Below are 24,649 nucleotides of genomic sequence, written 5' to 3'. Positions count from 1 at the left end.
CAATTTATAGATTCAATGTGATACTAATCAAAATATCAAGGACATTCTTCTCAGATACACAAAAAAATGATGCTGAAATTCATATGGAAACCCTGGAGATGCTGAATAGGAAAAATAATCTTATACAACAAAAACAATGCCAGAGGCACCACAATACCAGATTTTAAAACATACTACAGAGCACTTATAATCAAAATAGCCTGGTACTAGCAAAAACAAAACAAAACAAAACAAAAACACCAAAGTATCACTAGAACAATGTTACAGAATTGAAATTCCAGAAAGCAATCTATTCATCTGCAATCAAATTATCTTTGACAAAGGAACTAAAATCAATCCCTGGTATTAGGACTGTCTCTTCAACAAATGGAGTTGGGAATACTGGAACTCCACATGCAGAAGTATGAAGCAAGACTCCCACTTTGCACCTTACACAAAAATCCACTCAAAATGGATTAAAGACCTAAAACTATGACTCGATACCATCAAATTATTAGAGAACATTGGGGGAACCTTCCAGACATTGACACAGGCAAAGAGTTCTTGGAAAAGTCTCCAGAGGCACAGACAATCAAAGCCATAAATGAGAAGTGGGATTATATCAAATTGAGAAGCTTCTGTACTGCAAAAGAAACACTCAGCAAAATGAAGAGGCAACCAACAAAATGGGAGAAATTATTTGCAAACTATACTACCAATAAAGGAGTAGTAACCAGAATATATAAAGAGATCAAGAAACTCAAAACAACAGTACAAAGAACCCAGTTACAAAGTGGGCAAGGGCGTTAAACAGATGTTTTTCAAAAGAGGAAATCCAAGTGGCCAATAAACACATGAAAAAATGCTCAGGATCACTAGCCATCAGGGACATGCAAATCAAAACCACAATGAAGTTTCACCTCACCCCCATTAGAATGGCTTTCATGCAGAAATCAACAAACAACAAATGCTGGTGAGGATGTAGAGGAAACGGTGCCCTAATCCACTGTTGGTAGGAATGTAAACTGGTACAGCCACTATGGAAGACGGTTTGGAGATACCTCAGATATCTGACTATAGACCTACCATATGACTCAGCCATCCCACTCCTGGGAATTTACCAAGGAGAAATGAAATCAGTATATGAAAGAGTTATCTGCATCCTCATGTATATTGCAGCTCAATTCACAATTGCTAAGACATGGAATCAACCCAAAGAGCCATCAACAGAAGACTGAATAAAGAAATTACGAGATGTGTACACCACGAAATACTGCACAGCAATAAAAATGAAATCCGGTAATTTGCAACAAAGTGAATGAATCTGGAAAACATCATACTTAGTGAAATAAACCAGTCCCAAAGAGATAAATACCATATGTTCTCCCTGACCTGTGGTAACAGAGACCTAAAGAACAATCTGTAGAAGTGAATTGACACTTTGAGAAGCAAGGACTTCAACAGCCCTTGTCTTGACTGTTGAAGAATGCTTTCTTTTTTCATACTATTTGTTGAACTCTATTTAACATAGAGTTAATCATATGTGTATAAAGTAAACTGAAAGTAGATCTTAGTAAATGGAGGAAGAGGGGTGGGAGGATGGGCACAGTAGGAAGAATCACCATGTTCCCGAAGAACCAAAGTGACTCCATTTTTAAAACAATGAAAAAGCAGCCTCCGTTTCCCATAGCAGACCCGGGTCCTCCTAAAAGCAGGCATTCAGGCATTCCAGAGATATCAAAGCTTACCAGGGACAGCTAGCTCGGCAGACCAAGGACAGCACAGTAGAGACTGCTGAACAAAGTAACTCCCTGTACCCAAAGCTTCCATGCTGTATGTAACTCTTTTTTCCTGCTGCTGTAGCCCTTTTTTCCTTTAAAAACTCTCTCTAACAAAGACCGGGGCCTCACTCCTTCCTCCGCTGTGTCGGTTGGTTGGATGGGGTCCCTGTCACGGCTTGTACTCCCGAATAAACCTTGCTTTTGCAGTTCGGTGTGATCTACTCTCTGGGGGTCTCTGCGGGGATCTAACGATCTAGGCACAACATATTTTTTTGGTGCCCAACATTCCTAAAGTTGTAATTATAAAATGTATACAGTTTGTAACTGTAAAGCTGCATAGTTCTGCACACATTCTTACGGACTTACTTCTAAGGGTACATCTTAAAAACTTGCCATGAAACTCCAAATCTCATTAAGCTGGGTGGTAAAAATACCATCTTAAGTGTTAAAGTGATCATATAATAGGATTAATTGTCTGGCAATAATGATAGTTAGAGTTAAAGAGGAGTGAACCATCCAACATGGGAAGCAGTCCACACAGCTGACTCATAGAATGACATCACTTTAAATAACATTCTGACCTCATAATCAACTCTTAAGGCATTCTGGTCTGGCTGAAAAGCCTTGAGAGCATTTCAGGCATGGAAAGTCAAGACACTGTGGCAAAAAATGTCCTACATGAAGGACCTCAGTGGGTAAGACCCTAGTGGAAAGAAGTGATCATCAAAGAAGGAGGTACTTTTCTCTGAAGGGAGGAGAAAATTAGCATTGTCTAAATACTGGTGGAGTTTGTGGATTCAAAAGGCTTCCCTAGCCTAGGCAGCTCATGTCAAGAGCCTTGGATGATCACTAATGTTATACATAAGAGTGCTAATTGTTAGATTAACAATGGAGTCACACTGTGGACTAACTCCCCATGATGGACTTCTGTCATCAAAGAGTTGTAGTATGAGTGTTAACAGTAAAACTTGTTCTCAAATTATTTTGTTTTAGTGTATTAAGTGGAGGATATTCTTACATCACTTAGTTATTCCTAAGTGTCCAACTCCATTCCTTGTTTTCTTAGGTGCTTCTTTAATTAATGACAAGACTCATTCTCAAGGACTTAACTTTCTTTTAGGTATTAAGTGGAGGATATTCTTATGTCTCATAGTTATGTCTAAGTGCTCCCAAAAGATGTAACATTCTTGAGTCCTTCTTTTAAGTTAATTAAGTTTCTAAAATAAATAAAAAGAAGTGAAATTAACTTTGAGATGCAATGACTTTGAACAGCCCTTGTCTTGACTGTCGAGGAACAGCTTTTTTTGTGTGCAAATTGTTGAACTCTTTACTTAGTATAGAGTTGGTCTTCTGTGTATGAAATTAATTGAAAAAAGATCTACTGGAGAATGGGACTGGACATGGGAGAGGGAGGAGGAGGAGAGGTGAGAGTGTAGATGAGAGGCCAGATATGGTAGGAAGATTGTACTTAAAAAGAGACATGAAGTTTGTATTCCTTAAATAAAAGGCTTCTTTGGGAAAAAAAAGAATCTCTAGAAAATATGCAAACACATGGAACCTGAACAACACACTCCTGAATGAACAGTGGGTCATAGAAGAAATCAAAAAGGAAATTTAAAAGATTCTAAAAATGAATGAAAATTACAACACAACATATCAAAATTTATGGGATACTGCAAAGCAGTGATAAAAAGGAAGTTTATAGCAATTAATACCTATATCAAGAAATTGAAAAGGCATCAGATACATGAACTAGCAATACATTTCAAAGTCATAGAAAAACAACAACAAAACAAACCAAAAATTAGTAGGAGGGAATAAATGATTAAAACTAGAGAAGAAATAAACAAAATTGAAACGAAAAGACAATACAAAAGATTAGTGAAATGAAGAGTTGGCTTTTTGTAAAAATAAAAATTGATGTACCCTTGGCCCAGCTAACCGAACTAAAGAAGAAGGAGGAGGAGGAGGAGAAGGAGGAGAAAAAGAAATAAAAAAACTAGAGAAGACCAAAATCAATTAAAGCAGAGATGAAAAAGAGATGTAAATACCACAGAAATAAAAAGAATCACCAGGAATCACTACAAACAGCTATATGCCAACAAATTGGACAATCTCCAAGTAATAGATTGATATCTGGACACACGCTTTCTACAGTAATTGAGTCATGAAGACATAGAAAACCTAAATAGACCAATAACCAAAATGGAAATTGAATCAGTAATAAAGCTCCTCCCAAAAAAGAAAAGACCCAGTCCAGATGGCTTCACTGCTAAACTCTACCAAACTTTTAAAAAAGATCTAATTCCAATTATTCTCAAACTATTCAAAACAATTGAAAGGACGGAATCCTGCCAAACTCCTCCTATGATTCCAGCATCAGCTTAATTCCAAAAGCAGAAAATGATACTACAAAAAATGAGAATGACAGATGATGAACATAGATGCAAAAATCTTCAACAAAATACTGGCTAATTCAATCCAATACCTCAGAAAGATCATTCACCTGAACTAATTGGGATTTATCCATGGTATGCAGGGATTATTCAACATACACACATCAATAAATGTGATACTTTTAAGTAAATTGACTATAGAAAGAATATTCCTCAATACAATCAAAGCGATCTATGACAAACCCACAACCAGCATCATATTGAATTGGGAAAAGTTGGAAGCATTTCCAGTACAATCCAGAACCAGGCACTATTGGTATTCCATGTAGTTCTGGAAGCTTTAGCCAGAGTCATTAGGCAAGAAAAAGAATCAAAGTGATACACATTGGAAAGGAGGAAGTCAAATCATCCCTGTTTTTCTATGATATGATTCTGTATATAGGGAACCAAGAGACTCCCCAAGTCTATTGGAACTCATAAGAGAGTTTGGTAAAGTTGTGGGACACAAAATCAAGACACAAAAATCAATAGCCTTTGTATACACAGACAATGCCATGGCTGAGAAAGAAATTGTTAAGATCAGCCCCATTCACAATAGCTGCAAAAAAACTTAAATACTTTGTAATAAATTTAACCAACAATGTGAAAGACTTCTACAAAGAAAATTATAAAACATTTTAAAAAGAAATAAAAAAGACACAAAAATGGAAAAATCGTCCATGTTCTGGGGTTGTAATATTTAATATCATCAAATGTCCATACTAATGAAAGCAATTTACAGATTCATTGTGCTCCCAATCAAGATACCAGTGACATTCTTCTCAGGATGTTTTTCTAGAAAATACAGAACTATAATACATATTGAAACACAAGAGTAGCTAAAGCAATTTTAAACATCAAAAACAAAGATGGAGGCATCACAACATCAGACTTTAAGACATACTACAGGGCAGTTGTTATCAAAACAGCCTGGTACTGACACAAAAATAGACATTTAGACCAATTGAACAGACTAGAAATCCCAGAAATCAATCTATATACCTACGACCAACTAATCTTTTACAAATGAGCTGAAATTAATCCCTGGAGAAAGGACAGTCTCTTCAACAAATGTTGCTGGGAAAATTGAATCTCTGCAGGCAGAAGTGTGTAACAAAACCCTTAGCTACATCTTATTCAAAAATCAACCCAAAATGGATCAAGGTTATAAATCTATGACATGATACCACCAAATACCATAGAACATCGGAGGAACTTGGCAAAATATTTGCACAGGCAAAGAGTTTTTTGAAAAGACCCCAGAAGCACAGTTAATAAAGACAAAAATAGATAAATGGGATTACATCAAGCTAAAAAGCTTCTGTATAGCAAAGGAAACATTCAACACACTGAGGAGTCAACCAACAGAATGTGAGAAAAAATTTGCAAACTATGCAACTGATAAAGGCTTCATATCCAGGATATTTAAGGAGTTCAAGAAACTCAACAACAACAAAACAAACAACCCAGTTAAGAAATGGGTCAAGGATATGAACAGAAAATTATCAAAGGATGAAATATAAATGGACAACAGACACATTAAAAAATGCTCAGGATCGCTAGCCATCAGGGAAATGCAAATAAAAACCACAACGAGGTATCATCTCACCCCAGTTAGAATGGTTATTATCCAAAAATCAAAAAATAATAAATGCTGCTGAGGTTGTGAAGAAAAAGATATCCTAATTTCCTGTTGGTGGGAATGTAAACTAGCACCACCATTGTAGAAGACAGCATGGAGAGTCCTCAGTGGTCTACCATATGAGTCAGTCATCCCACTCCTGGGAATTTACCCAAAGGAAACGAAATCAGCATATGAAAGAGTGATCTGTACTCCATGTTTACAGCAGCTCAGTTCACAATAGCTAAGGTATGGAACCAACCCAGATGTCCATCAGCTGATGACTGGATAAAGAAAATGTGCTATATACATGCAATGGAATACAACTGAGCCATAAAAAGAATGAAGTCCTGCTTTTGCAACAAAATGGATGCAACTGGAAACCATTATACTTAGTGAAGTAAGCCAGTCTCAAAAAGACAAATCATATATTTTCTCTGATAAGACAGTTAATATAGAAAACCAAAAAATGCATAGGAATGAAATGATGATTTTGGAGTATAATTCTTGTTTTTAGCCCTTGCTTATACTCATGTGGAACTGTTTTCTTCCTGCTTTTTATTATGATTATTCCAAATCAAGCCTATGAATATACAGTGGATTAAAATTGTGCCTTTGCAAAACCTGATGAAGTGAGGGGGTGGGATGGGGATATGGAGGAACAGGGGAGTAAGGGAAGTTTGATAGTTTGATACTGTTCTTGGATCTGTACCTATGGAATGCATAAAATATGTTTCCTTTATGTTAATGAAAAATTAAATAGAAAAAATGTGAAAAAATAGGAAATCTAATATATGACCCATATCCTGCCACCTGCTCCCTGGCCACTATGTGCACTGTATGTCAATAACCTCATTTCCCAACTTAGTAAAACTGTTATCTCCACTTGATGCTTAATAGGCATATGAAACGTATCAAAAGACAAGACAAACTTCTTGACTTTTTATATATAGTCTTTATTATATCATTCAGTGATACTAATTGATACTCAACTGCTAAGGCAAAACTTTGCTGTACCTGATTCTTCTCTTCTACTCACTTTCCACTAATTTCTTTCTTTGACATGAAACTTCCAGTCCCTGGTTCACTCTTGCAAATGCTTGTGGGGCAGAAGCCAGGAATTCAACTCAAGTCTCCCACATGGGTTACAGGGATCCAACTAGTTGAGCCTCACCTGCTGCCTCCCAGGGTCTGCATCAACAGGAAGCTGGAATCAGCAGCCAGAGACAGGATTTAAAATGTTATGAGATGCAGACATCCCAAATAATGTCTCAAACAGCAGGCCAAATGCCCTCCCACTTACTTAAAGGTTAGTTGCAATGCAAAATCTGAAGCCAAATCAAAGAACTTTTTATGTCCTTTAACAATAAAATCCAGGAGTCCACCTTGCTTTCATGGCTCTTTTATCCATGTATGATTTCCTGTGTTCTTTTGGAAATTACTTGATCATTATGTTATGAAAGTTTTCCAAATTTTGGCATATTTAATCAAATAACATATAAAAACTCATTAATTACTATCATTACTACTGATCTCTTCAGGAAAGATTTTATGTGTTGGAAATTGTCAAACTTATGGTGGTAGATACGAATTTTATAAAACACTAATTTCACCTCAAACCCCAAATATTATTCTTGTCATGAAACACTCTCAAGTGTTGTCCTTGAAGGGATCAGCTTGACCCATTTTGCTCATCTTGGAGAAAGAGATCTTTGAAATATTCTCATCTAAATCATCACAATTTGTATGTCAGTCTTTTGCTAACATGGTTTCCATGTTAAAAAGTAGAGTGTGTATGTATATTGTACCATAAATAATCAGACAAGAGTTCTATGGTTTGAATAGGATAAGGCTTCCAAAACTCATTCTAGACTTGAAACTCCAAAGATGTAAGATAATGGCGCTAAGAAGGTGGAGCCTAATCAACTATGGTGTTTGGAAGGTGGTCATGTGGGTGTCCTGAGGTCACAGGGAGCTGCCCTTGACCGTAGTCTCACAAGGGGGTTGTTGTAACGGCTTCAGATGGACCCAGCCACTCCCTGCTTCCTGGATCACCTTGTGGAACTCCCTCTACTCACTCTGGATCGCCATCCTCCACCCTCATCAGATGCCAACCAAGGTGGCCACCAATCTTGGATCTGAATCTTCAGATCTACAAGCCAAAATAAACTTCTCTTTCCTTCATAAGGAGCTTTCTCAGGCATTTCACCATAGTTAAAAATTGCTTCATACAAAGTGTTTCTCCTTGAGAATCAGACAGGTGCTTTTTTGATAGATGGCAGAGGGGGCTTCATTGTGGCATAGTGGGGAAAGCTGCTGTTTGTGACGCTGGCATCCCTTATGGGCAACCAGATGGTGTCCCAGCTGCTCCTCTTCCAATGCAGCTCCCTGCTAATGGGAAAAGCAGCAGAAGACAGCCCAAGTGCTTGGGCCCCTGACACCACATGGGAGATCCAGATGAAGCTCCTGGCTTCAGTCTGGCCCAGTGCTGGCCTTTGTGATCATCTGGGGAGTGAACCAGTACATGGAAGCACTTTCTCTCTCTCTCTGCCTCTCTCTCTCTCTCTCTCTCTCTCCCCTCTCCTCTCCCCTCCTCCCCATCTCTCTGTGTCTCTTTCAAATAAAAAAATAAAGCAAATCTTAAAAAAAAGAAAAAGCAGAAGAGCTTCACACAGTTTTCTTTTTGTCACACAGAACATTAAGCATCTATATTATCACAGGGTTGGATTTATCAAATTAAGAATTTGTTGTTTTATTAAGGACTTTATTAAGTAAAACTGGCAGTTGTTTTCATTCCGAGTGCACAGTGGTAAAGAAAATTAGGACAACCCAGAGTCCTGTGACAGGTCTCAATCCAAGATGGCAGCAGTTATGCACCAACATTGCTTTGGCATGATTAGGCAACTATCAGCACAGAAAAAAAGGCAATGAGGTCTTCATATTATTATTAAATAGTTTCAATCTTCAGGACTCTCTAAAAGGCTTCTGGGAACCCAGAACCAGGTTCTGAGAAGCACAGACCACACTTTGAGAACCACTGAGCTGAAGGTCTATACATTTGATTTCTTCAGAGGCTGTAGACAATTGCACCACACATCGCAAGGAAGAGGTAAGCTTTACCTAATCTCTCTTCCATGACCAAACACTCACCCAGAGTCTAGCACAGTTTTGAGGCAAGGATGGTTTGATGACCCATTTGGATTCACTGATCAAACTTGAGAGTAGGATTGAGTTCTGCATGCTACACATTTAACGGGTCTCCTGAGAATCCAGAAACCATAACAAATAAGAAATGTATAAAGAGCCTGAAAATGTTTGGGCCAGGTGAGAGAAGAATGAAAGAAATGCACAGGTGTCTCCAACAGTGAATTTGTTGTCATGTGAGAGAGACACTGAATCCCATCTGTGTGGTTTCAGAGAGCAAGATATCATTGTGTCTGATGGACTGAGGTTGTAAGGAGGCAGATTCTTACCCAGTGCAAGGACTTTGCAAATGAGATTATTATAAAAACAACAGGCTATTTCAGGAGGTCAACAGGTCCTGGTCTCACAAAGGTTAGTCTATGTCCGAGTGACCACCAAAGAAGGATACTGTGGGATGTGGACAAAAGGCTTGCACTCCAATGCAGTGTGATATGGGAATGGTGAGTGGGACCCCAAAAAGCAGTTTACAAGGCCTGTTTTCTGAAGGCAAAAGAAATACCTAAAAATTGGGCCAAGGAATTAAGATGCTGCCTGCATCACGCACTGGAGTGTCTGGGTTTGAGTCCCAGCTCTGATTCCTGATTCCAGCTTCCTGTTAATGCAGCCAGCACCGTGGCTCAATAGGCTAATCCTCCGCCTTGTGGCGCCAGCACACCGGGTTCTAGTCCTGATCGGTGCGCTGGATTCTGTCCAGTTTCCCCTCTTCCAGGCCTGCTCTCTGCTGTGGCCAGGGAGTTCAGTGGAGGATGGCCCAAGTGCTTGGGCCCTGCACCCCACAGGAGACCAGGATAAGCACCTGGCTCCTGCCTTTGGATCAGTGCGGTGCGCCGACTGCAGCGGCCACTGGAGGGTGAACCAACGGCAAAGGAAGACCTTCCTCTCTGTCTCTCTGTCTCACTGTCCACTCTGCCTGTCAAATAATAATAATAATAATAATAATAATAAAAAATGCAGAGTCTGGAAGGCAGCAGTTAATGGTTCAAGTAATTGGGTCCCTGCATCCCATGTTGGAGGCATGGATTGAACTTCCAGCTCCTGGCTTTGGACTGGCCTAACCCTAGCTGTTATGGACATTTAGGGAGTGAACTGAAAGATGGAGATCACTCTGTGTCCCTTTCTCTTCTTCTCTCCCTGCCTCTCAAATTTAAAAAAATGTTCAAGTAAGGCATTTATACAATTAATGAAATAAGTTGGTTACCTACTCTCTGAAATCACTCTCACCTCCAAAATAAGTTTCAAATTCAGTGAATGTTAACACATTATGCTGTAAGTACCACAGTATTTAGAGCTGGCAAACAGTATATATGATCAGACTTGCTGTTTAAAACTTCTCTTTGATAAATATACTTTCATGATTATCTGCCAGCAGATTATTCATTTTTCTAATTTAATTTTGACAAATAAACTTTATATATGTTCATGGGGTACAACATGATGTTTTGATGTATGTATGCATTATAGAATGGCTAAATAAAGCAAATTAACATATGTAGTACATCATATTATTTTTTGTGTGACAAGAACACTTAAAATGTATTCTCTTAATACATTTCATATATACATCATTAACTATAGTCATTGTGATGTGAGCTTACTTGTCCTGTGTAACTGAAATTTTGTGTTCATTAATCAACATCTCCCCAGCCCCCCCACCCCCAACCTCAGCCTTTGGTAACCACCCTCTGTTTGTATGAATTCATCTTCATTCAGATTCCACATTTCTGGGGATGGCACTGTGGTGCAGCATGTTAAGTCACTGCCTGAAGTGCCGACATCCCATATGGGTGCCATTACTTTCCACCCAGCTCCCTGCTAATGCACCTGGGAAAGCAGTGGAAGACAACCCAAGTGCTTGGGCCCCTGCATCCAAGTGGGAGACCTGGAGGTAACTCCTGGCTCCTGGCTTCAGTTCGGCCCAGCCCTGGGCATTATGATCATTTGGGGAGTGAACCAGCAGATGGAAGATTCTCCCACTCACATTCCCCATAGCCTCCAGCTCCCGTATAACTTTGCCTTTCAAATAAAAAATAGATAAATCTTCAAAAAAAAAACACTTTTGGAAAATGTAATTAAAAGATAAGTTTGTTTAAAAAAACAGATCCACATATCAGTGAGATCATGTGGTATTTGTCTTTGTGTGCCTGGTTCATTTCACCTAGCACAAGGTCCTGCAAGTTCATCCATGTGGTCGCAACAGAAGATTTTCTACCCTGTTAAGGATAAATAGCATTCCCTTGTGTATAAATGCCATGTTTTCTTTATCCATTTACTCATTGATGGATATTTAGGTTAGTTCCCTGTCTTTGCAACTATGATTAATGCTGCGATGAACATGGGAGTTAAAACAGCTTTTTGATATACTGCTTTTATAGCCTTTGGATATATATCCAGAATGGGATTGCCAAACCAAATGGCAGCTCTATTTTCAATTTTTTGAGGACATCCATTTTGTTTTCCATAATGGTTATGTGAACTTACATTCCTAACAACAGTGTACAAATGTTCTGTTTTCTCCATATCCTCATCAACACTTATCTTTTGTCTTTTTGATGATAGCAATTCTAACAGGTATGAGGTGATACTTCATTGTGCTTTTAATTTGCGTTTCCCTGATGGTTAGTGATGTTGAGAATCTTTTCGTATACCTGCTCACCATTCAAATCTCTTATTCTGAAATATTTATTCCGGTTCTTTGCCCATTTTTCATCTTGCTATGAGTTTTCTTCCTATTGAGTTGTTTGAGTTCCTTAAATATTTTGGATATTAATCTCTTATCAGAGGCATAGTAAGCAAATATTTTCTCTTATTTTGTAGGTTGTCTCTCTCTTTCCTAAACAACATTTTTAATTTATTTGAAAGGCAGAGTTACAGAGAGAGGGAAAGACATGGAGAGATACCTTCCAGGAGCTTGAACTCCAGCTGGGTCTCCCACGTGAGTGGGTGCAGGGGCTCAAGCACTTGGGCCATCATCTGCTGCTTTCCCAAGGCGCATGGCAGGGAGCTGGGTCAGAAGTGGAGCAGCTGGGACTAGAACCGGTGCTCACATGGGATGCTGGCATCACAGGTGGTAGTTTAACTGGCAGCACCACAACACCAGCCCCTGTAGGCTTCCCATTATTGGAAGACTGGGAACACCTCTCACTCACAGGTCAGGCTCAAGACTTCCTTTGCTTATGAGGTCATTCAAACTCCAAGGTAACAATTAAAAAGTTATCGGAGAACAGACTATTCACGCTTCAAGGGATCCCTGCACACATTTCTGACGGCAAAGGGGACAAGCACTTCACCTCAGCCAAGCCATCAAGACCAGCATCACTCCTGACGCAGGATCCTGGCACTGTGTGGCCTCCCTGTGCGAGGCCGTAGGAGGGACACCCCACCACACTGCAGTGTTCCTAAGAGCGTCCAGCCTGGGGCAGGCACTGTGACACAGCAGGTTAATCTGCTTACAATGCAGCCTCCTTCTAATGCACCTGGAGAGGCAGCAGATAATGGCTCAAGTTCCTGGGTCTTTGCCACCCATCAGGGAGACCCAGATGGAGATCCTGACTCCTGGCTTCGGCCTGGTCCAGCTCTGGCTGTGGCAGGCATTTGAGAGTGAACTACAGTATGGAAGATCTCCCTCTCTCTCCCTCTGTGACTTTCAAACAAATAAAGAAGTCAAAAAAAGAAAGAAAGAAAGAAAAGGAAAGAAAAGAATTCAGTCTAAGTCTGAACATGAGGAAAGAATCAGGAAGAAAATATCCATGTTATGTATTTTGCAAAAAAAAAAAAAAAAAAACAAAATTTGATGGGAACTCTTCAAAAAAGTTAATGCCGTGAAAAAAGCAAAAACAAAAACACAGCTAAGATATAAACCGAATCAAAGTAAGCAGGAATTCTGATTAATTATAATTTTTTAAAGGAGAGAAATAAAAGACATTTTGGGACATTCAGGGAAACTTGAATACAGATAGACTAGTAGATGGATTGCTGTTAACGGTATCTCTGCATAGGAAAATGTTCTTGTGCTAAGTGATCATTGGCCAAAAATAATAAACTTAAAAAACAGAGGGACAAAATGTGGCAAAATATTACCTTCTGATATACTGGGTAAAGATCATATTAATTCTCCAACAGGTTGGAAATTTTAAAATTAGACTCGAGAGAAAAACTAATGACTGTGCACTGTGGAATCACAGGGCCTGCTACGTTTTAACGTTGTTGGCTTTTGCTTCCGCGCTCACGAAGTCACCAGGCCCCTTTAGGAAAAGACCCTCCAGAGCCTCCAATGCAGCCACACCTGCACTGGTAAAGAACTTAAGTACAACCAGCACCAGTGCATGCTACTCGGCTTGAACAGCGCTTCCTGTTTGGCCAGATTTCCTGCAGTTTTCATTGTTAAGAAGAAAGTTATTTCAGACACTACTCAACCCCCTTGCCTCTCCTTTACCTTCTCAGAGGTAATTCCTAAATTTAATTTTAAGATATTAATTAATTGATTATGTATCACAGTAAATATTGGTTTAGTCTGATACTTAATGAGAAATTTATCATGGTACACACATCACACTGCAATTCGCTTTGCTCATTTATTATGATGCAAGGTTGTAATCATGTTGCCATCCATAGCTCTCGAATTTTTAATGATCACATTACACACTGTTCCATCATACAAATATAACACAATTTATGCACCATCTTGTGGAACATTAGGCTGTTCAAGAGCCTAATGTTTTTGATTATTGCTGACAGTGTTGCAATAAACATCCTTATGTGTATCTCCTCATGCTCCAAAAAGTCTCCCTATGCATGGAAACACACCCACAGGGCACACACATTTTAACTGCACTCCACACTGCCTGTGCTAAATTTGCACCCTCCCTGGCAGAAGAAGCAAGGTTCCTTTCTTTGCATGGGTGTCAGTGGCACACTGGGACCAACTTGCATGGTGCATGAGAGTCAGTTGCTACCTTTGCAGGAATTTGTAGTCCAGTTGTTGAATGGCCATTATTTAAAAAGAAATAATAGAAACATAGAGTTAAATAAACCATATTGTAAATAAACAGGGTAAAAACTCAAAATCCATCTCTTTCTAATTGTTTTACAATGCTTTTTATGATCACTCATGCCCTTGATGTTCCACGCATCTCTTGCCTTTGGTGGCAGAAGCACCACATAAAGAATTGGGTGCTGCTTCATGCCTCTGCCCAGTTCTGTGTGCAGTGGCATCACTTGGTGGCATTAAACGAGCCAAGGACCTTGGCAAACACTAAAAACCCAGGATTTGACTTATGGTCTTGTTCACTGTCTAGATTTAAGAAAATAATGGTAGAAGCATTCACAAAATAGCTTGAACTTGAATGTGTGTTTTACCCATAGCTGTCATACTGTGAATAGCACAAAAGGTTAAGAAAACCTTTTTTCAGTATTTGAAAACTGTTATCCAAGTCAGGAAATAATTTGGATCACCTCATTGACAGTAAACAAAATTCTTGGCTAGATTATCATGTTTCACTTTTTTCTTCCTCATTAGCATAAACAAAAATATCAACCAACATTCATGTCTGAACTACACTCATTCATCAGTTGTAACTATAGGTTGGCTGCAAATTTCAAACATCAACACAAAGTTTTCAGTGAGCATCATTTGATTATATGGAATTGATGATAAAAAGTGCTATAGGTTTTACTGCCCTTTCTAAATTGTGTGCTACACTCATACATCCCTTATATCAGTGAAATTTAAAATAAATATAAACATATGCACACATACACATTTTTAAAGAATGAGTTAAAAGTTCTAAGGCATGCTGCTGTTATAAGACTTATACATTTTGCCAGTTTGGAGCTGGTCTTATGGTTTAGCAGGTTAGGCTGCCGCCTGCAATGCCAGCACCCCATATGGGCACCAGGTCATTTCCTGGCTGCTCCACTTCTGATCCAGCTCCCTACTAATGGCCTGGGAAAGCAGTAGAGGGTGGTTCAAGTGTCTGGCCCCTGCTGTCCATGTGGGATACCCAGATTAAGCTCCTGGCTCCTGGCTTTGGCCTGGCTCAGCTATAGCCATTGCAGCCATTTGGGAAGTGAACCAGCAGATGGGAGATTCTCTCTCTCTCTCTCTCTCTCTCTCTCTCTCTCCTCTATTAGTAACTCTGACTTTCAACAAATAAATAAACCTTTAAAATATTGATAAAATAGTTTAATGGACATAAATTTTTGGATAGAAAATATTGTGTTGTTTCAATTCGCATTTCTGTGATTGGATTTCCTGGAGCTGCTATGACAAAGTTTAAGATGGTTTGAAACAACAGAAATGCATTCCTTCCCAGTTCTGAGGCTGGAAATCAAGATGAACACAGTAGTGGGCCACAGGCCCACTGAGACTCTGGTGAGACTCCTTCCTGGCTCTTTTTGACTTCTGGTGTTGGCTGTCGATCCTTGCACAGGCCTCTCCCTGATCTCAGCCTCTGACTTCACGTGGTGTTTCATATCTGGGTCTTCATCAAGTGTCATTGTAGAAAGACACCAGCCATAGATGTCTTAAACAGCACTCTGGCCTCAGAATCAGCCCTTAAGGCACTCAGATCTGGCTAAAAAGCTTATGAGTGTTTCTCAGGCATGCAAAGCCAAGACACGCTGGCAAAAAAAAAAAAAAAAAATACAAACCTATATGAAAGATCTCTGTGAGTGAGATCCCAGTGGAAAGAATGGGTCATCAAAGAAGGAGGTACCTTTCTCTGAAGGGACGAGAGAACTTCCACTTTGACTATGACCTTTTCTAAATAAGATCAGAGTTGGGGAACTCAAAAGGCCTCCATAGCCTTGGCAACTCATGACAAGAACCTAGGGTGATTACTGATGCCATAAACAAGAATGTCAATTTGTTAAGTCAACAACAGACTGTGCACTTACTCCTCATGTAGGATCTCTGTCCTTAATGTGTTGTACATTGTGATTTAATGCTATAACTAGTACTCAAACAGTATTTTACACTTTGTGTTTCTGTGTGGGTGCAAACTGTTGAAATCTTTACTTAATATATGCTAAACTGATCTTCTGTATATAAAGAGAATTGAAAATGAATCTTGATGTGAATAGAAGGGGAGAGGGAGCGGGTGGGAGGGAAGTTATGGGGGAAAAGCCATTGTAATCCATAAACTGTACTTTGGAAATTTATATTAATTAAATAAAAGTTAAAAAAAAAAATAAAGACACCAGCCATGTTAGAGGAAGGGCCCACCCTAATGCAGTATGACCTCCTCCAAATTAACTGCATCTTTTTGGGACAACACAATTCAAGCCGCAATCATTACTAATGAAGAACAGATTTTAGTAAGACTTCTTAGAGGATCTTAATGCAATTGATTTCCCTTTCATCTCAATTACTGTTGAGGCAAACTTGCTGACAGTGCCTTGCTTACCTATTCATCCTGTCTTTCCCTGTACAATGAGACTTTCACAATATGGGGGTGATCACAGCATAATAATTATTTGCATTTGTAACACTCCTTCATGGCAAAAGACATACCACGTGGACACTGGAATGCAGACCTCTGTGGGCTCTGAGACCAGACTGATCAGGATTCAAATTCCAGGTCAGATTCGAAAAGCCTGGATGGATGGGATTTGGGTAAATCTTTCACCCTCTCTGAGGTCACTAACTCCATCACAAAAGGAAGATCTTACAGCTCCAACCTCACCAGGGCAAGGGGGGAGTAGGCTGCAATGAGTTTCATCGCCTCCAGAGTGGGCAGTGCACACCCAAGCCAGCAGACGCGTTTCATCCCCGTGCACTTTAACCTTTTTTATTTGCTTTTTAAAAGGGAGACTTCACACAAAAACCTAGATTTCTGGCTTCTCTTGGCACATCCTGACTGACATATCTGGGATACACCCAGTAGTACACCCAGTAGCCCTGGGCACCAGCAGATGGTTGCTGGGTCATTGAGCCTGGTTCTTGCTTTTATTATGTGGGAATAATAAAAATACATAAGAAAGCATGTGAGAAGAGGAACATGAAACACTTCTTGGGTTCCTGTCACTATCAAAAGTCAGAAAATAAAAGGTAAATGGAGAACACCACACGGTCAGGGATGCATAGGAAGAAGTCTATTTCTTTACCAAAGCTAAGACTATCCCTATGTCTTTAGGATTCAAATAAAGTATATCTGTGTTCAAAGCATATGTACTAAGATGCCCCATAGCACAAGCCAGTCTGAGTAATTGTGATGCTTACTCCAACATATTAAACAATGTTAATGAGCATCATGTCAGCATCCACTTAGCTATTGTCTATTCCCGGTCCTCTCTCCCGTTTATCAGGGTAGGCATTGCTTTTATGTTCATTAAATTGCTCTGTGATCTTGAAGCACTATCCATCAAATTTTGTGGTAGCATCTACTAAGTTCCAAGTGCCCCTAATCTAAGTGTGAATTGCTCTTTTTTATCTCCCCACATTTCCAGCCTTCAATCCATATTAAAACACTTAACATTTGCGGTGATTTCCAAAATTCTTAAGTGAAGCCTCATGAATGAACCCATGGCAATATTTCTAAAAATACCAAACACCCAGACAAGGAAGCAAAAGATGTGTGGAACTGTGTAAGCACAGAAAGGATGAACCGAGCGCTCCATCTGCACCCAGATGCTGCGGCACCCTGCAGACAGAACCTTTATGAAACTGATCGCCCACCACCTGCCGCAGGAAGTCATTGACACAAGACGTAAAAGTCGCTTCACAGCACAAGACTGATGATGAAGTCCCAAAGCCAACCAGTTTGCATTTCTGCCTGGAAGACCCATAGAGACTTAGATTTTCTTCCTCCAGGGTGAGGCTCTAACTTCCAACACCAAATGTCCATGTGCACAGGCTAAGTCCCAGTGACCCCAGACTGTCTTCTGTTATTCTCCTCATTCATTTACCCACCAGGCTTCAAGAATTCTGCCCCAGAATGCTTCTGGAATCTGTGGCATTCTCACAAATATCACTGCAATCACTCTTTTCTTTGCTTGTTACCTGTTGTTATTTTAAAAAAACTTATTTTTATTATTTATTTGAAAGGCAGAGTGATGGGGCAGGGGTGGGATGGGGAGCCAGAAAGAGAGAGAGTAGAGTTCTTCCATCTGTTGGTTCACTCCCCAAATGCCTGGAGCTGGGCCAGGCTGAAGCCAGGAGTCCAGAACTCCATCCAAGTCTCCAAAGTGGATGACAGGGGTCCGAGTACTTGGGCCATTGTCTGCTGCCTTCCCAGGCACATTAGCAGGGAGCCAAATCGGAAGCAGAGCAGCCGGTACTCAAACCGGTGCTCTGCTATAAGATGCAGCTGCTGCAAGCAGTGGCTGAACCTACCGTGCCACAACGCCGGCCCCATTGCAATCACTTTTTTTTTTTTTTTTTTTGACAGGCAGAGTGGACAGTGAGAGAGACAGAGAGAAAGGTCTTCCTTTGCCGTTGGTTCACCCTCCAATGGCTGCCGTGGCCGGCGCATCGCGCTGATCCGAAGGCAGGAGCCAGGTGCTTCTCCTGGTCTCCCATGTGAGTGCAGAGCCCAAGCACTTGGGCCATCCTCCACTGCACTCCCCGGCCACAGCAGAGAGCTGGCCTGGAGGAGGGACAACCAGGACAGAATCCGGCGCCCCGACCGGGACTAGAACCCGGTGTGCCGGTGCCACAAGGCAGAGGATTAGCATAGTGAGCCGCGGCGCCGGCTTGCAATCACTTTTTATCTTTTCTTTTTCCTACCTTCCTCGACCTCCACTGCAATCTTTATATAAAATGTATGTGTGTGTATGAGGATACTTGTAAAAGTAGAAAAATGTGATTAAAAGATACATTGCATTTTAGGGCACGATGATCCAGGTTTACTAATTTGAAGGTAAGAATGGAGTGTGCAAGCTGGAGAAACGCCTTTGGGTGCTCAACTGGGCCAGGCAGAGACCTCATGTGCATCATGTGAGGCCGGCCAGTGGGGCTGGGAGTCTGTGGGCTCCTGCAGACGTAGGTAGAATGTATTTCACAAGCGGGCTGCCAGCTGTGGCTGGAAAGCCCATCTTCAGGCCAACTGGCATCTCCTCCACTAATAACTTCTTGTGCTGCATGAGTGACCTTACAGTTTGAAATCACACCTGCAGGGTGGGGGCAATCTTTCACTCAGAGCTGGCAGAGGAGGGGGCTGAGCCCCTAAGGAGACAGTCTCCAGGAGAGGAGACCCCCCACTATCTCCTTGAGCCCCAAGCCAATCAACATACGTATATGAAACCCCATGTCCAATGCGTACCCCCAGTAGGGTAACCCAGTGAACAAATAGCAATGCCTTAAAACCCAGGGACACGCCCTCAAAGCAGTGTCCTGCTCGGGCACTCCATCTGTCTCATCTTGAACCAGATGCTTTCTCTGTCGCTTGCCAATCGAATCAAAGTTTCTGCCTCTTTGTAAATTGTTTCCTGGCTTTTTATTTCTATACTCAGCTGAGGAAAAGAACCCACTAGACTCGGTACGGCAACAGCCCTCCCCTCTGTGACCAGTAACATTATGCATCCAATAATATGCAATTCATGTGACTTTTGGAATTACCCTCGCATTGCATATTCGCTATGGATTTCTGCTTTCTGATAAGCTCTGAGTTCTTACCATGACACCTTCAGGAGCTGGGCACTGTGGCTCCCTCCAACATCCACTCTCACCATTCAGACCCCAGTCACAGCCCTCTCTCACTGGCTCAGGAATTTCACAGATACTAAGAGAACACCCACAGTGAGTGCTGGGCTAGGTTCTGGGCCCACTGTGAAGAGAACAGACCCCAAATCCCTATCTGTTGGGAAGTTGTAATCTGGGGATGGATGGTAAGTGGCAGATAATAAATAAGATAACTGTGGGCTGCAGGGTGTGTTTCACAGTGACATGCAGCATGAGAAAAATAAGAAAGAAGAGAGCAGGCCTCCGAGGGAGCCTGCCAATTTATGCAGGGGAGTGGGGAAGACGGCCTTGAAGGCCCACCCAGCAGAAGCTGCAGTGGTGGAGCAAGTGTGTCTGGGGGGCCTGGAGGAGAAGCTGGGCCAACGCAGGTACAGATGAGCGGATTCAAACTCTTTCAGATACAGGTCCATAATTGGGACAGTTGGGTCATATAGATCAACTTAGTATATACTAAGTAAAGATTTCAACAGCTTGCACCCACACAGACACACAAAGTGTAAAGTACTGTTTGAACACTAGTTTTAACATTAATTCACATAGTACAACATATTACGAACAGATCCTACATGGGGAGTAAGTTCACAGTGACTCCTGCTTTTGATTTAACCATTGACACTCTTATTTATGATGTCAGTAATCACCCGAGGCTCTTGTCATGAGCTGCCAAGGCTATGGAAGCCTCTTGAGTTCACAAACTCCGATCTTATTTAGACAAGGCCATAGTCAAAGTGGAAGTTCTCTCCTCCCTTCAGAGAAAGGTACCTCCTTCTTTGATGGCCCGTTCTTTCCACTGGGATCTCACTCACAGAGATCTTTCATTTAGGTCATTTTTTGCCAGAGTGTCTTGGCTTTCCATGCCTGAAATACTCTCATGAGCTTTTTCGACAGATCTCAATGCCTTTAGGGCTGATTCTGAGGCCGAGTGCTTTTTAGGGATTCTGCCATTTTATGAGTCTGCTGTGTATCCCACTTTCCACGTTGGATCGTTCTCTCCTTTTTAATTCTATCCATACTGACACTTTGGATATGAGATACACAGTACCCAGTAGTGACATAGAGAGGGAGGGGAGGGTATTGTCGGGTATCTGGTTAAACTGCTGTTCAGTGCCTGTTAGAGTCCTGGCCACTCCACTTCCAATCCAGTTTCCTGCTGATAAACTTGGAAGGCAGCAGATGATGGCTCAAATGCTTGGGTTCCCACCACCCATGTGGGACACCTGCATGGAGTTCCTTGCTCTGGCATTGGCTTGGTCCAGCCCCAGCTGTTGCAGCCATTTGGGGAAATGAACAGGCATAGAAGACCTCTCTACACGCTGCTCCCAACCCCCACCCGGCCCCATCACTCTACCTTTCAAATGCATAAGGAGAACTTAAAAAAAAAAAAAAAAAAAAAAAAAACCAAAGTGACTCCTGGGCATCCAACCTGAGCAGCTGGAAGGCTGCAGCTGCTGGGAACTGGGAAGAGGAAAAGCCGTGGGGACAGGAGTGAAGGAGGGAGAGGCTGGCCTAGTAGGTGAGGTCTGGGCTGATTCTTGGGCAGCCTCTTGGAGATGCTGAACAGGCAGCTTGAGACGTGTCCTCCACATCTAGGAGTGGCGCTCTCTGGCCTTCCTTGAATGTCTCCTGCCTTCATGTCTACGTGCCATTTTTGCATGTGCTTTTTTTTAAGATTTATTTATTTATTTGCAAGTCAGAGTTACACAGAAAGAGGAGAAGCAGAGAGAGAGAGAGACAGGGGAGAGAGAGAACCATCCGATGGTTCACTCTCCAGATGGTCCACTCCGCAACGGCCGGAGCTGTGCCGATTTGAAGAGAAGAGCCAGAAGCTTCTTCCAGGTCTCCCACGTGAGTGCAGGGGCCCGAGCACTTGGGCCATCTTCTACTGCTTTCCCAGGCCATAGCAGAGAGCTGGATTGGAAGTAGAGTAGCCGGGACTCAAACCGGCGCCCATATGGGATGCTGGCGCTTCATGCCAGGGCGTTAACCCACTAAGCCATAGTGCCCGCCCCTGCATATGCTTTTAAAAAAGCTCTCTTCCTCCTCCATATTTGCTTAAATGTATTTTTCTCTTGGCTTCTCCCATGTATTGCATGGCATTATACTCATTGTTTTGTTATTTTTTCCTTTCCCAAGTTGCCATGTTGTTAATCCTCCGCATAAGGTCTGACAACAAAATAATCAAGAAAAGTTCACTGACCAATTTTAACCTTTGGGGCCGTCTTCCCCTATTCCAGTCACTAGATTTCTTGGTATATGCTACTTCTCCTTGCTTTCCATAAGAGCTGTGTGGCACATACTGTTTTAATCAGTGTGAATTAAATTCTATTTCTGTTGATGTGCCTTTTTCCTACTCCCCTGGGCATGCAATTTATCCAGCGTGAGTAATATCTGGCACACAGCGTCTCTAATAGCTTCCTTTTGTTATCAGATCAATGATTGTCTAAAACACTGAGAAAGCGAGTGTCTAGGGAGAGAATGCCCCCAAATTCCTTGGAAATGGTGCTACAGAGAAAGCAGGGCAGTGTAAACACATTAAAGACACAATCGCTTTGAGGGACTTGACTCCTCATTTATGGAAACTTGGAGCATGCAGAAAGCATATTTCAGCAGTCGGTGACTTAGTAGGAAGAGTTCAGCCTCTGAATATTGAATGCAAGTATTGAGTCTCTCTTTGGCATCTGACATACTTTTTAAAAAACATATTAAGAAAAAAAAACTAGTTTCAAAAAGTCTCTCTTACGCCTCTATGCCTCCGCCAGCCACAGCCCTTCTACTGAGCCCAATCCCATTAATAGCTTTTCCCTGTTTTCAGAGACTGTCTAAGCCTGAATATAGATTTATATTTACAATGTGTCTTTTTATAACTCAGTTTTTCCTACCACAGTCGACATATCTTTAGCATACTCAGAAATAATGACATGCATGCTGATCGCTGTCAATACTTTATTTCTTATTAATAGTCCCACACATCCCATCATACAGATTTGCCATAATCTAATGAACAGTATCCTACGGTTGGGCATTTGTTTTTGGAAGTTCAATATTGCAACAAAATGCTGCCATGAGCAGTTTCGTGCACAGGTACGCTACGTGTACAAATATGTTTACACACAGCTGTATTGCTATTAGGTGTCACTGGGTGCTTTTTAAAAGGGCATCTCGTGATTTTTTAACTTATAATCAACAACACTGAGAAATCCAACAAGACGTCCACCAACACATGAGGCACAAATTCTTTTTTTTTTTTTTTTTTTTTTTGGCAGGCAGAGTGGACAGTGAGAGAGAGAGACAGAGAGAAAGGTCTTCCTTTGCCGTTGGTTCACCCTCCAATGGCCGCCGCGGCCGGCGCGCTGCGGCCGGCGCACCGCGCTGATCCGATGGCAGGAGCCAGGAGCCAGGAGCCAGGAGCCAGGAGCCAGGTGCTTTTCCCGGTCTCCCATGGGGTGCAGGGCCCAAGCACTTGGGCCATCCTCCACTGCACTCCCTGGCCACAGCAGAGAGCTGGCCTGGAAGAGGGGCAACCGGGACAGAATCTGGCGCCCCGACCGGGACTAGAACCCGGTGTGCGGGCGCCGCTAGGTGGAGGATTAGCCTAGTGAGCCGCGGCTCCGGCCAAGGCACAAATTCAATCAGGACCCGGATTCCTGGGATTGAAGCCTCATTTACAGGGCCAGCCAGGCTCCTGCTCAAGGTCGCTGATGTTGACCTTGCCAAGGTTCACGTACTAGCGTTGAGTATGGTTATGACGTCATCACAGCTTGTGCAGCCTCTCTGGGGCCCGGTGCAGACCCAGCAGGGATGGCACGGAGCTGCACTGCAGGGGTGGTGCACCAGTGTGACTCACACCTAAGCTCTGGAAGACTCCACGGTGTTCTGCTCCTCGGGTGGGGGGCGGGGGTCTGACTCACTCACTGACTCAGTCCACCTGACACACCCTCGAGCTTCCATGTGGGGGTAACAGCTCCACCACACCCTGCTCTCCAGCAAGTAGGGAGAGGCTCAGACAGCCTCGGTCTACCATGCACCTTTGCTGCATGAGCTCCTGCAGAATCCAGCTAATTCTTGCAGTCCCTCTTCTTCCCTCCCCGCTCTGCCACTCCCAACCCCAGCAGGATTTAGCCATGTTTGTTACCTGCTCCCTAAAGATACTGTAAATCCAAAGGGGTCAATTAAGAATAATTCAGCAGGGGCTGGTGCTGTGGCGCAGCGGGGTAAGCTGCTACGTGTGACACTGGCATCCCATATGGGTGCCAGTTTGAGTCCCGGCTGCTCCATTTCCAATCCATCTCCTTGTTCATGTGCCTGGGACAGGAACAGAGGCTGGCCCAAGAGCTTGGGTCCTGCCACCTACATGGGAGACCTGGAAGAAGCTCCTGGCTTCAGCATGGCCCAGCACTGGCCATTGTGGTCATTTTGGGAGTGGACCAGCTGGTGGAAGATTTCTGTCTCTCTCTCTCTGTAATTCTGCCTTTCAAATAAATATATAAATTTTTTTTTAAATCATTTTATTCATTTTAAAGCCAAAGTTACAGAGAGAGAAATCCTCCATCCACTGGCTCACTCCCCAATTGGCCACAACAGCCAGGGCTGGGCCAGGTGAAACCAGGAGCCAGAAGCTTTTCTAGGTCTCTCACAAGGGTGCAAGGGCCCGAGAATCTGGGCCATCACTCACTGCACACACACATACACACACACACACACCCAGATGCATTAAGCAGGATGCTGAATTGGAGGCAGAGCAACCAAGATTCAAACCAAACAAGCACTCTACTATGGGATGCCAGTGTCTCAAGCCCATCGCACCTCAATGCTGACCCCACCATTTCTGCATTTTAAAAACCCCTGAAGACTGGCCGCAACTGGCAGTTCCTCAGAGTCATTCATCCCTTTCACCCTGTGCCACCCCTCGAGTTGCCCCGAGCAGAGGCTTGGGTGCTAGCTACCAGCGATG

General features: G+C 42.2%; 1 long non-coding RNA gene across 1 annotated transcript; it reads left to right on the top strand.

Moving 5' to 3' along the window:
• Positions 1-2,351: 2,351 nt before the first annotated feature.
• On the top strand, positions 2,352-22,917 carry LOC127483135 (uncharacterized). The gene is made up of 3 exons (XR_007909084.2): positions 2,352-2,495; positions 13,140-13,462; positions 17,466-22,917. It is a non-coding gene; the product is annotated as an uncharacterized lncRNA (long non-coding RNA).
• The last annotated feature ends 1,732 nt before the right edge of the window (positions 22,918-24,649 follow it).

This window comes from Oryctolagus cuniculus, chromosome 8 (assembly GCF_964237555.1).
Source record: "Oryctolagus cuniculus chromosome 8, mOryCun1.1, whole genome shotgun sequence".
NCBI classification, from domain to species: Eukaryota; Metazoa; Chordata; class Mammalia; order Lagomorpha; family Leporidae; genus Oryctolagus; species Oryctolagus cuniculus.
This window is presented reverse-complemented; position numbering and strand designations above follow the sequence as displayed.